Source organism: Stegostoma tigrinum, unplaced genomic scaffold (assembly GCF_030684315.1).
Source record: "Stegostoma tigrinum isolate sSteTig4 unplaced genomic scaffold, sSteTig4.hap1 scaffold_127, whole genome shotgun sequence".
Classification (NCBI taxonomy): domain Eukaryota; kingdom Metazoa; phylum Chordata; class Chondrichthyes; order Orectolobiformes; family Stegostomatidae; genus Stegostoma; species Stegostoma tigrinum.
Genome location: NW_026728075.1, coordinates 843446 through 856516, shown reverse-complemented (window position 1 = coordinate 856516; position 13071 = coordinate 843446). Strand labels below are relative to the sequence as shown.

Sequence of the window (13071 nt, the reverse complement as noted above, 5' to 3'; positions counted from 1 at the left end):
CTGTTTGTACAGGTCCCACCTTCCCCAGAATGAGCCCCAATTGTCCATGTACCTGAAGCCCTCCCAACTGCATCATCCCTGCAGCCACGTGTTCAGCTGAAATCTCTCCCTGTTCTTTGCCTCGCTATCACGTGGTACGGGTGACAAACCAGAGATGACCACTCTGCTTGTTCTAGCTCTCGGCTTCCACCCGAGCTCCCTCAAATCCTGCCTGACATCCCTATCCCTCTTTCTACATATGCCGTTGGTGCCTATGTGGACCACGACTTGGGGCTGGTCACCCTCTCCCCTCAGGACCCGAAAGAGACGATCCGAGACATCACAGACCATGGCACCTGGTAGGCAATACACCAATCGTGAGTCTCTTTCGTTCCTGGCAAATCTTCTATCAGTCCCTCCAACTATTGAGTCCCCAATGACGATCACTCTCTTCCTATCCCCGCTCCCCTTCTGTGCAAGAGGGACAGACTCGGTGCCAGAGATCTGCACCCTACCGCATGCCCCTGGTAAGTAGTCCCCCGGAACAGTATCCAAAACGGTATACTTGTTTTTCAGGGGAGCAACCACAGGGGATTTCAGGGGAACGACCACAGGGGAAGGTTGGTCAAGCTACACCGGGTAAACGTACATTTTTGGCTGAAGAAACATGTGTTTCAGTGTGAGCTAATGGAAGAAGCCATGGAGTCAAAGCTAAACATTTCGACAATAAGACAACCATTCTTAAAAGCAGCAGAGAGCATGAAAAAGAAATGAGCGGCTTTAATATCCACTTAAAATTTATGTGGAATATCAGATGGAATTTTCTTATTGACTCCATTGTGCAATCATGTCAATCTAAAAATGTGAACTGCATTCATTAATACTAGCCAGAAACGGACTTTGTAGTAAATGGTTTGACGATTTTCTGGATCTGGAACATCCCTTTTCCTTCTCCAACGAAGATCGTACCAACCTATGGTACCAAACTGTGAGTCAAACGGACATGACTCGTAATCTTTAAATTCCTCATCAAAACAGTCTCATCGTATGGTTCTGTGCAATAAAAGAGAAAGAATAAACATGTTTCCCACAATTTTGCTGATGTTTACGAACAGAATGCACAAATTCAAAAAGTTTGAGCTGGCATGTCTGCTTCCTCCAGCCTGTTTAAACTGTTCCATTCAATGTGAAATTTGTGATACGTTTTAGCACACAGGTCTATTTGATCTGTGCCACCACCTTCTATTCGTCATACATGCTTTCCCCACCTTCCTGTAATACATTCCTTGAAGTGTTCAATGAGATTTTGATTTTAAATCTTATCGTCATATTCTTTTGATTCTCAAGCATCAATGAATCTGATGTTGCCGCCATTCCATGCAGTGCATAGCACATCAAACAGGAGTCTTACTCTTGCCATGAGCACTGAGGTAGTACGGGATCATAACTGTCTCACAGTTCAGAAAGAAATTCTACATATAGGGCTATGTAGAGTCATGCAGTTAATTTTATTTGACATGCTATTTCTTTTCTTCACAAATATGCTGGATTTAAAGTGATCTTCACCCTCATTTAAAATGAATCCAATATCCAACCATCTGTAAAACTAGCATATCCAAATTTTAGTTTGAGTTTAGTGTTTCACAAATATATTACTTTTTAAAAAATTATATTTGAGTCAACATTAACATTTCATTCCCTGACAGCGGGTGAACTTACTTTTAAACTCCCATTTTCCTTCGGTATGAACGGAGAGGTGAGCCTTTTTGCAAGCACCGAAAGTCTCCACCAGTTTACACTAAAACTTGCGGAACTGTAAGTTTCACAAATATGTTCCTATTAAACACTAATTCCTATTGAAGCAGTATGAAGCTAAATTCATTCAACTGGACAGCAAAAACGGTCAAGATTTTAAAAGCAAGTTACCATTTTGAAGTCACTCTTTGAACTAAATTCCATCTTGGTGTCTGAGAGTCCATAGGTTCCTCACTCTCAACGAACCAGTCAAACTGTCATGCAATTACTGAAACACACAGACAAAAAACATCAATGTTAACGGTCACGAAGATTTTGAGAGTGATTTGGAATTCATACTCAATACCCACTGGGGAAAATCTGTTCCAATCTGGATAGTACTCACTTATTACCATCCCACCTACCTTCCCCAGCACCTCCTCCCCCTCCACACTAATTGTTTCTGAGCTCCCTTCCACCCTCCATTTCTCAGGAAGGGTCCTGACCCAAAACCTCAACTTTCCTCAGCCTCTGATGCTGCCTGCCCTGCTGTGTTCCTCCAATGTGTTATCTCAGACACCAACATTGGCAGTTCTTACTATCTGGATAAATCATTCTCACCTTGTAACAAGTGATTTTAGGAATCACTTAAACACTCAAAGTACTCACAGTCAGTGTCCCATTTCCTTGACCAGTCAATTTGATGTGAATCTTTCTTCCAAGCGGAAGCTAGAACAACAATTATATTTGAGAATCAAACTCTTCATTGCATCACCAATATTTCCTTGTCTGTTTGAAACATAAGATAATGAAATAATCATGGACAGATTGGCCAACAGTGTCATTTAATGCGTGTTACAACCATTGAAGTGATCTTTAAAAAGCTGTTGTCATACAACACACCACTTTTTGAGATGCAGCGATGAACAAACTTCCTGAGACGCAAATAATATATGCCGAATTAATTCCAAAGAATACCTTTACAATTAAAAAGAAGCTAAAAATTTCTTTACATTGTCATGCTTGTCAGATTGCTATTAGTCAATGGAAATCGTGCAGAATAATTATTTATTCCCAGATGAAAAGGAAGCGTATACATTTCATTTTCACATCTTATCCAAGAGAGAAAAAAAAACACCTTCATGAATGCATTGTCAAACAAGAAGACTCACAAAAAAAGTCATTTGGCCCATTGAATTTCCTCCATCATTCGGTGAGATCATGGTTGATCTCATTACATTTATCACGACACAACATTTCCACCAAACCCTCCCTATCGCTAATACATTCCGATCCAAGTAACATCCTGGTAAATCTCTGTTTCTGTGCCATGCCTTGTCTTTCTAAATATTTTTTCAGTCATCTACAAATTTAGCCACAGCACATGCACCTCTTTCCTCCAAGTCATGAAAAAACAAGCACAAGAGCTGTGGTTCCTTCAGCGCGACCTCATTTCTTACTGACAAGCCAACCCTGGCATCTCTGTCTATTTGTATCGGAGATAATGGGAACTGCAGATGCTTCAGAATCCAAGATAACAAAGTGTGGAGCTGGATGAACACAGCAGGATGAAGACACAGAAGTAGAAGGGTCTCGGCACGAAACGTCAGCTTTTCGCTCCTGAGATGCTGCTTGGCCTGCTCTGCTCATCCAGCTCCACACTTTCTTATCTCTGTCCATTTGCCTGTTCTTTCTATCGGACATGAATCATTGGCTATTTCGTTCCCAACACTTATCCCCTAACAACCACCTCTCTGTGATACCCAGAGTGATGTATCTGTCAATTTCAATCTGCTCCACAAACTCATTCACTTTGTTTCATACACTCCCTGCAATTCAATACAAGATCTTCAGTCTGGCATTTACAGCCACCCTTCTTATCTGCTGCAGCTGAAGTGACACTCCTGACCATTTCCATACTTTTTGTCCTATTACTTGCTCTGGCAACTTTGCTGAGCACTTACCAGCTTCTAATTCTTTCCACAATTTTCCATGCAACTGAGCTCACCCGCTCCACACTTTTTATTTTAACACCCTACCCCAAGACCGAGCCCTGTATTTTGCCAGGATACTTGTCCCAAAATGATTCTCATCGAGCCTATAACACCAAGAATGACTCCCTCCTTCCCTGTACCGATGCCAATGTCCCATGAATTCAAACACATTTCTGCCAGGCCACCATTTAAACAATGCATTTACATCTATAATTATGCTCACACCGTGCCAAATTGCTCAGATAATAATCCAGAGATTATTACCATTCTGGTTCTGCTTTCTCATTCAGCACCTCGGTGCTCATAATCCCTCAGCAGAACCGCTTTCCTCTTTCTTCCATATCAATTGTACCTGTGTGTACCACAATAGCTGGATTTCTACTCCTCCCACTTCAAGTTCCTTTGTAGCCGAGATGGAATATCCTGAACCTGGGCACCAGGCAGGCAACACGACTTTTGAGACTCTCGATCCTAGTCACAACGAACAGTTTTCATTCCCCAAACTACACTACCTCTGATTATAACTACATTTCACTTTTTATCCCCTCCTGAATGTCCCCCCTGTACCACAGTGCTATCGTCAGTTTACTCATCTTCCCCATACCCTGCACTCTCATCCACACACGAAGAAAGAATCTCAAAGCTGTTAGATAAGATCAAAGGCCAAGGTTCCTTCTGCACTACATTCTGGATCCTTCCACCTGCCCTGTTCTTAGTCACAGTCTCACGTCTCTGGCCACTGACCGAGTTTCAGCTAGTTAATCTAAGGTGTGTGACTGCCTCCTGAAGCAGAGCAATCCCTGCTAACTCTGCCCCACACGATTTGTTGATTGGTCAAAACTGAGATTCCAGTTCATCAACCCTGAGCTGGAGTATGGGGTCTGACCACTCCGCCTTCATGTAGGTATAAATCATCATCTGGCCTGGCATCTCCATTTCAATTACTTCGATCTTAATTTGATTTGAAAACATTCTGGTCTTTTAGTTTGTAGCCTGTAAATATTTCTCCGGTTTACTTTCAATCTGAAAGCTACCGATAATAGATTCTTAAACCAGAAGCGATCACCAACGAATGAGCCTGATTCACCCTCCGGGTCCCTGATTCTGGCTTCAATTTACTCTGTCTCAAAAAAAAAATGCTTACAAACTATCAGGCAAAAAAAGCAAGCAAATGGCACCTCTTACACTCTGCACTGACTTACCGCATTGCCACCAAGTTCCCCAAAATATATATTCACTTGGTGCATTTCACTCGAGATGTGATCTCTCCTTCCAGAACGTGCAAAGCATTCTGATCCAAAGCAATAGACGACCTTCAAAACCTCAGCTCTCAGCTTATTACTTTTGAGTATATTCTCAAATGCTTTCTCCAAGTCCAAACACAACACATTTACTGGTTTTCCTCTATTAATTCTCCTTCCAAAACTTCCTCCAAAAACCCAAATAAATCAGCCAGACACAATTTCTCTTTCAGCAGGCTGTGGTGATTCTGTTTGATTAGATTCTGATTTTCCAAATGTCCTGCTACTATTTTCTTCACAGTTGATTGCCACCTATTTCCAACAATAGATGTTAGGCTGGTTCGGTTGTAGTTATCTGCTTTTTGCCTCTCTCCTTTTTAAATAGGGATATCACATCGGCATTTTTCCAGCCCTCAGATGCTTCTCTCGAATCTAAAGCTTTTTGGGAAATTACAATCAATGCAGACACCGACTCTGAAGCTCATTGTTTAGAATCCTAGAAAGTAAACCATCACGGCAAAGAGTCTAATCTGCTTTCACTCCATTAGATTGTCTACTGCTACTTCTCTCATGGTACTGATGGTGTGGTAGTGATGTGTTTAATTCCTCCCTGTATTCTTTACTAATAAGGGGATCCTTGAAGTATCTTCCACTGGAAAGACTACCCTTCTCTCATTGTCGTTGTTCCTTGATTTAAAAATTAACCTGGCCATCTCAGCCGAGCATATAATTAATGGCATTACCTCTAAAACCTTCTCTGCTAAAGTGTTCAATAGATTGCTACAACCTGAAACATGTAATTCTCCCCCTAAATTAATAGGCAACCAATTTGAAAATGTGGCCTCTGGTCACAAAATCTTTGACAAATAGGAGTAATCTCTACGGATATACACTATCAAGTCTCTTAAGAATCTTAAATGTTGAAAAAATAAGATTTTTTAAAATCTTATAAACGCCAATGAATGTCGTCCCAGCCTGCCCAACATTCTTACGCATGGCAATTCCCTCTGCCATTTCCGAAATCAACCCAGTCAACATGAGGTGTACGGCCTCCGCAGCATTCACTCTGTGGCCGTACATGACTTTAAGTTACCATCCTGCTGCTACTTCTCGACTTCTATTTGCGATGCAGTCCTCTGTCCATCCTAACATACTACTCTTGAACACATGGGCTCTTTTCTTTTGAGACACCTTATGAGCTGTACCTTATCAAATGCTTTGTTGAAATCTCAATGGACTACATCAACTGGTGGTCCTTCATCAGTAATGTTTGTTTCCTTCTCAAAGCACTGTAGCAAGTTTGTCAAGTATTATTTCCCCTTTATAAAAGGATGTTAACTCTGTAGGATGTTATAGCACACTCAGTACCCTGTTATTTCATCTTTCATTGCCGGCATGAACATCTACCCAGGTTGACCTAAATTGGCAATAATTGCTTGCTATTTTATCGAAGTATTTTTCTCATCATGGTGTTATGTTCACAATCTTTCAATCCTCTGAGAATTTTCCCCAATCTAAGGATTTTTGCGACATTATCATCAGTGCATCCCTAGTATCTGTAGCTGCATTGTTCAACATGAGAGGATACAACTCATCATACCCCTTGGATATTTTCTCTACTGATTGGAGTCATGTTTGGAATTCTATGCAGTGACATTCATTTTTAACAGTTTGCGAAATACTACCAGGAACAGAAATTGTGATCCAGCTGCAACTAAGCGATAGCTTTCAGCACAGAAGAAAGTATTTGAATTCATTATGACCCGAATCACTCCTGAAAAGGGCAATACAATTTGCCTCAGTCCATAATGTTCTTTCTCGAACATCCTGAGATGTATTATCTGTATTTCTTCAAATTTACCACAGATTCTGTTTCAATCACCCTTTCAGCAACACGCATGACAACATTTCGGCATTCTTAGTCCCCCTGTAGCCTCCGTTGCACGTGTGCATTGTTAGACGATTATTTGTTTGTGTGCCTGCTTTTTTGCTCAAATGGTTAAAGGTAAGTTGGTGTTCTTTTGTCATCAGAGCTATTGCCTCCTCATTCTCATCTTCCTTGTTTTATCCTGTGCTGGAATATTTAATTTGTTGACATATCTGAAATATGTTGTTGAATGGATTGGGTTTTGTAACATGGCATTCCCCATAGACCATCTACCGATACTGTTGCTTGTTCTGACAGTTATTATCTTGCAGAGTGGAAAATGCAGTTTGAAAGCAATGGAACATTGTTGATGAAGAAGTTGATGCATAAATTGCTGCGATCTTCCAAACTACAAACTCACCCTCAATTCTTTCTCGGTCAGAGCATTATGCCGGCGCAAATGAATCGTGTTCTCAATGGGACTTCCAAAACCATGGAATTGAATTTGCATGTTGATTTCTTCTTCCCTCTTCAGAAATGCAATGTCGTATCGTGATGAAGCTTCCAAGGCAATGATTGTGTCCTTCAATGAAGGGAAAAGTGACTTTTAGATTCATGGAAATATTTCAGTACTTCCACATACATGAAATACAAACATTCTCCCTGCATGCTGACCCAAGTCCGCAAGACTAGGGCATGACCCAGTTTCATTTTATCGTATCTTTCCGATTTTACATGCCACGGGATATTCATTCAGGTGTAACAGAAATGTTGATCATGGAAATTTATCACCGTTTTAATAAATAATGGCAAATTTTCAACATCTTGCAAGTGTATGAAGGCTCAATCTCATGACACCTTGCCTGCTGCACAAAGACATTCTTACACTGCTTTGAGTGTTAGGGCTCAAACAAAACACAATCATTACACAAATGCATCAACATGCTACTTTCAATAGGATCTGGCGCAGGCTTGGAGGGCCGAAGCGCCTGTTCCTGTGCTGTAATTTTCTTTGTTCTTTGACCAGAGAAAAAGGAAAAGGGAGGTGTATAACAGTCATCAAGGGAACAAGAGTCCCTGTGGACGCACTAACGTCAACCAGGCCAACATCCCCAGCACTGAGGCACTGACCATCCTCGATCAGCTACAATGGGCTGGACACTTCATCTGTATGACTGACACGAGAGTCCCCGCATGTTCTCATCCCAGCTTCAAAACAGCAGGTGAGACCCAGATGTGCAGAGGAAGCACTCGGTGATAAACTCAAGTCCTCAATGGCGAAGTGCGACATTCCTGCAGACACCTGGGAATCGCCGGTCTCAGACGGCCGAAAGCCTGAAGAGCACCTGGGAAGGCATCAAACACTTTGCGGCTTGCCTTTGGAAGCAGCGGAAGCCATGCAGCCACACCAACACCTCCCTCACCCCATCCCACGACTGCCTTCTGCCCCGAGTGCAACAGAGCCAACGGTAGCTGCATCGGTCTGTGCAGCCGGCGATCAATTCAGCCTGAGAGTGGGAGAGTGTCATCCATATCTGCGAGAAACCACCATGATGATGATGATGTATAGTGTGCAGGGGCATCTCGTCACAGCAAATCAGAGAACAAATACAGGGCAACAGAACACTGGTGACCAAGATTAGGATGAGGGAGAATCTCAAAATCTTCTGCAAGTGTCTCAGAGGGAAAGAGAAAACCCAGGGAAAACCAGGTCTCATTAGGGATGAAGAGGCAAATGAACGGTTTGAACTGGAGGGCAATGTCAGGTGTTAAACGAGAATTTCACATCAGCTTTTACATGTGAGAAGGAGCACACAATTCTCGGACAGAATTAACAGAGACTGGGGAGATGTTCGGTGTTTTGGTGAATTTAAAATTGGACAAATCCCAGGTTTGGATGAGGTGTATGCCACGATGCCCAGGGAGATGAGAGAAAAAATTCCACTCGCCCTCATACAGAGCTTTCAAAAGTACCAAAGGACTGGAGAACAGCTAACATCGTTCCACTTATCAAAATGCGTGACAAACATAAAGCAGAGTATTACAGACCGGTGAGTATCACATCAGTAGATAGGAAAATATTGGAGAAAATTCTGAACGGCAGACGTAATTTCCATTTCAAGAAGTGGGGCCTGATCAGCGACCGTCAGCATAGCTTTGTCAGAGGGAGGTCACGCCTCACAAACTTAGATGATTCTTTCAAAGAGGTGACAGAGTGTGCAGATGGGAGTTGATGTAGTGAAAATAGATTTCAGCAAAGACTTGGACAGGGTCCCAAATGGGAGCGTGGCAAAGAAGGTAAAGCTCGGGGGGTCCAGGAAAATACAGCAAGTCGAATCCAAAGTTACAGATTGGTCAAATGGGCAGGTCAACGGTAGATGGAATGTTAACCCTGATCAATAAGGCAATTTGGACAAACTAACAAGGCAAGGAATCATTCAAAGAAATGTCAGGACACTAGGAAGATCAGAGGAATGGTGTGATCTTGGGGTGCTTGTCCACAGATTCCTGAACATGGAATGGCAGCTTAAAGGGACAGTTCAGAAAGCATATGGCTCAAGAGCTGTGCAGGACTTTTGTTAGGCCCCAGCTGAAGTGCTCAGTGCAGTTCTGGTCTCTCCATTATAGAAAGGAGGTGTTTGCATTTGAGCATGTGTGGAGGACATTCATCAGGATGTTCTGAGGGGGTGAAGCATTTTAACTCTTGGGAGAGTCTGGATACGTTTGCGTTAGCAATAACTGCTAATGCTGGAGTCTGAGATCACACAGTGTGGAGCTGGGGGAACACTGCAGGCCGGGCAGCATCACTGTTGCCGATCTCTGATTAAAGGTCTAGGCCTGAAACATCAGCTTTTGTGCTTCCGAGATGCTGCTTGGCCTGTTGCGTTCAGCCAGCTCCACACTGTTCTCTTGGATTCTCCAGCATCTGCAGTTCCCATTGTATCTAGCATCACTGTTTTATCTGGATAAGGTTGGCTTGTTTTCTTTCGAGTAGAGAAGGTTGAAGGAGGTCCTGAAAAAATTGTTTCGATTAATATGGGTATAGGCGAGGTAAAAAGAAGGTCCATAATGGGGTCGGTCGGGGGGCGGTGGTGGTAGAGGAAGAGATACATACATTTAAGCTAAAAGCTCAAGGACAATGCCAAAAGGAAAAGTGATGCACAGGCAAAGTGCATGTAAGAATTTAACCAAGGATTAACACCACTGAAGAACTGGAATTTGTGCCAATGCACCAAACCTGCAGATGAAAATGCAGTGTCCAGTTTGATTGCAAACAGCATCAACCACCAGTTAGTAACATGATCAATGGAAATATCTGAATGCCTGCTGTTGTGATCTCAACAATTTACCTGCGTCGAGTGAAATCCACCACCATAGTTCTGTTACATCGTTAGCCACCTCGCAATCGGTGTTGCATAGTCAATATCATTCCTTGACAACGCTTGAAGCAAGGCATAAGCAGTGGTTTCCACAGTCATCGCAGAAGCCTGTGCTGCTTCAATTGGATACGGCTTCTCGTCCTCCAACAATGGAGGCTTTCCAGGAACCAACATCACAATCTGTCATTTGAGAAAGGGATTAGCTGAGAATAAAGTTTACATCATATAGATTTTTGTTTGCATTTCACCAACATAACAATGGTTTTCTGGTCAAGATCCACCATTGTCTCACCACTGATGTCTATAACATGCTCCATACTTCCCACTCAGTGATGGGTCCTTTTGTTTGGGAAAAATAGGCACCTTCGAATGCAAATGAATCAAGATGAGCTTGAGTTTCTCATCAGGCTACATGGCAGTTATTACAAGATGTTACGAACAAAAGGTGAAGAGGCAGATCAAACCATTCAGAGCATCAGTCTGGATGATCTTCTTGCCCTCATCCTGAGGAGGCATCACAGATCTTAACTTACTCGCAAATCAAGTTATTTCACGCAATGACAAGACTGAATGTTCGGGATACTGCAAATGCCATGGCACCTGGCAGCATCCGACAAACTGTATTGGAACAATGTGCCCCAAGGTCAGCACACCAACAGTAAATGTTTTCCAGTACATTTTTAAACACTTGCGACACTCACATTTCAGAGAAAGATGACCTATCATGTAATAGTCAGACAAATTGTGCTGACCAATTATGGCCTCAATGTATTCTCAATCATCAGCAAAGTAATGCAACATCTGGATGACAGTGCTGTCAAACAGTTGCACACTAAGGCTCAGTTTACTTTTCGTCAGGCTCACACTTCTCATAACCTCATTCAGGATTTACCACAAATATGATCAGAGATCCTGAGCTTGAAAAGGAAGGAAAGTGCAATCTGTCATTTCCACCCTGGCAACTTCTGATTGAATGTGGTGTGAAGCAGACGAATAGAAAATTGAGTCAGTGGCATTCACTGGATACCTGCACTGGTTGAAGTCATGTCTTCATTTGAACCAAAGTGGAGACATGAATGTTCATTGAATATTGTCCAGGTGTCCAGCAGAATTCATGACTTTTCCAACAGTGAAATCAATGATGAGAAAATACAGTGAGACTTGCACAACGATCAGGCTTGGCCTGATAAACGATAAGTAACATTTGCACCACACAAGTGCTAAGCAGCAATCAGCTGCAACAAGAGAGAATATGACCACATCACAAAATTCCATGTCCTTACCTGAACATCATCCTTACATTTTTGTTTTCAATGTACAAGTGCTATCCAAGCCACGCAAGGCTATGCGCCAGGTGTTGGAAATGAGGTTAGAAAAATTCACTGCTTCTCTTTGACTGTCACAGAATCCGTGAGCTTAAGAATTTAATTAAGTCTATCCAAGAGAGTTTCTTGACACAGTATATGGATAGAAGATGGGCCATGCTGGACTTTGTCCTGGTCAGGTAACTGGTGAGAAGGGTGGGAAAGCATTTTGGAAATAGTGATCACAACTCCTTCAATTTTAAGATTGCTATGAAGAAGGATAAGTCAGGACCTTGGGGGAGAGTAAATTATATCAATTTTAGGTAGGAGCTGGGGAGTGTTAATTGGGGGGAGCTGTCACATTTGCCATATGGGAATTGTTTAAAGGCCTGCTTACGAGTTTAGGATCAGGAAGGAGGAAGGACAAGGATGGCGAGGTAAAGACCCTTGGATAATTGGGGAGGTTGTGAAGTTAGTCAAAAGGGACAAAAACAGAAATATGTCAGGTTTAGGAAACTAAAATCGAACAGGGCCGACATTAGAAAAAGCAGAAAAAGAAAGGGCGATGAAATGACCTTGGCAAGGAGGGTTGAAGGAAATCCCAAGGCATTCTGTGCATACATCAAAAACAAGGGGATAAATAGTGAGAAAGTAGGATCATTCAGGATAAAGGAGGGAACTTGTGTACGGAAGCAGAGGATATGGGCAAGATCCGAAATGAGTAGTGTGCATCACTATTCACTCAGGCGAAGGGTGTGGAGGATAGTGGGATTTGTGTGGAGCATGCTCACATGATAACAGCATTTTGAGATCAAGAAAGAGCATTAAGGTGGTTAAGTCCTCAGGACCCAATGGTATCTACTCAAGGATTTTGAGCGAGGTGAGAGAGGAGATTGTCGGGGCATTCAGCAATATCTTTGTATCCTTGGTAACCACTGGAGATGTACTGAGGACGAGCAAGTTGCGAAATGTTCTTCTTCTGTTCAAGAAGGTAAATCGGGTCAATCCAGGAAACTATAGACTAGAGAGTCTCTCATCGTTCATTGGGAAGCTATTGGACAGAATTCTTAGGGATTGTATTTATCTATATTTGGAACAGCATGGCCCAATTAGGGACAGTCAGCATGGCTTTGTGCAGGGCAGGTCATGTCTTACTAAATTGATTGAATTTTTTGAGGAGGTAACTAATGTGATCATTGAAGATAGAGTGGTGGATATTGTTGACATGGATGTTAACAAGGCTTAAAACAAGGCGCTTCACCGTAGGATCATCCAGAAGATTAAGATCCATGGGGTCCGTGGTCACTCAGCTGCTTGGATTCACAACTGGCTTGCCCAGAGAAGGCAGAGGGTGGTGGTGGAAACGTGCTTTTTAGGCTGCAGATCCAGGACTATTGTGTTCTGCAGGGATCTGTACTGGGACCTCTGCTGTTGTGGTATATATATAAAATGACTGAGGTGACAAGATAGATGGATGGGTTACTAAGTTTTTAGACGATAGAATGATTGGTAGATTGGTAGTTAGGGTAGAAAGTCATAAAAGGATACAGAAGGATACAGATCCATTGCAGA

The 13071-nt window shown here is 42.4% G+C and overlaps 1 long non-coding RNA gene across 2 annotated transcripts in view; it reads right to left on the bottom strand.

The window, feature by feature from the left end:
• Nucleotides 1-873: 873 nt before the first annotated feature.
• Nucleotides 874-13071, bottom strand: part of LOC132207709 (uncharacterized) — a 49820-nt gene continuing 37622 nt past the window's right edge. The window contains exons 2-6 of one of the 2 annotated variants that reach the window (XR_009443723.1): nt 10166-10375; nt 7237-7398; nt 1906-2002; nt 1699-1792; nt 874-1032 (exon numbers count right to left, since the gene is read on the bottom strand). This is a non-coding gene — a long non-coding RNA (uncharacterized LOC132207709). The remainder of the gene's footprint in view (nt 1033-1698; nt 1793-1905; nt 2003-7236; nt 7399-10165; nt 10376-13071) is intronic. The other variant, XR_009443724.1, reaches the window with a different exon arrangement.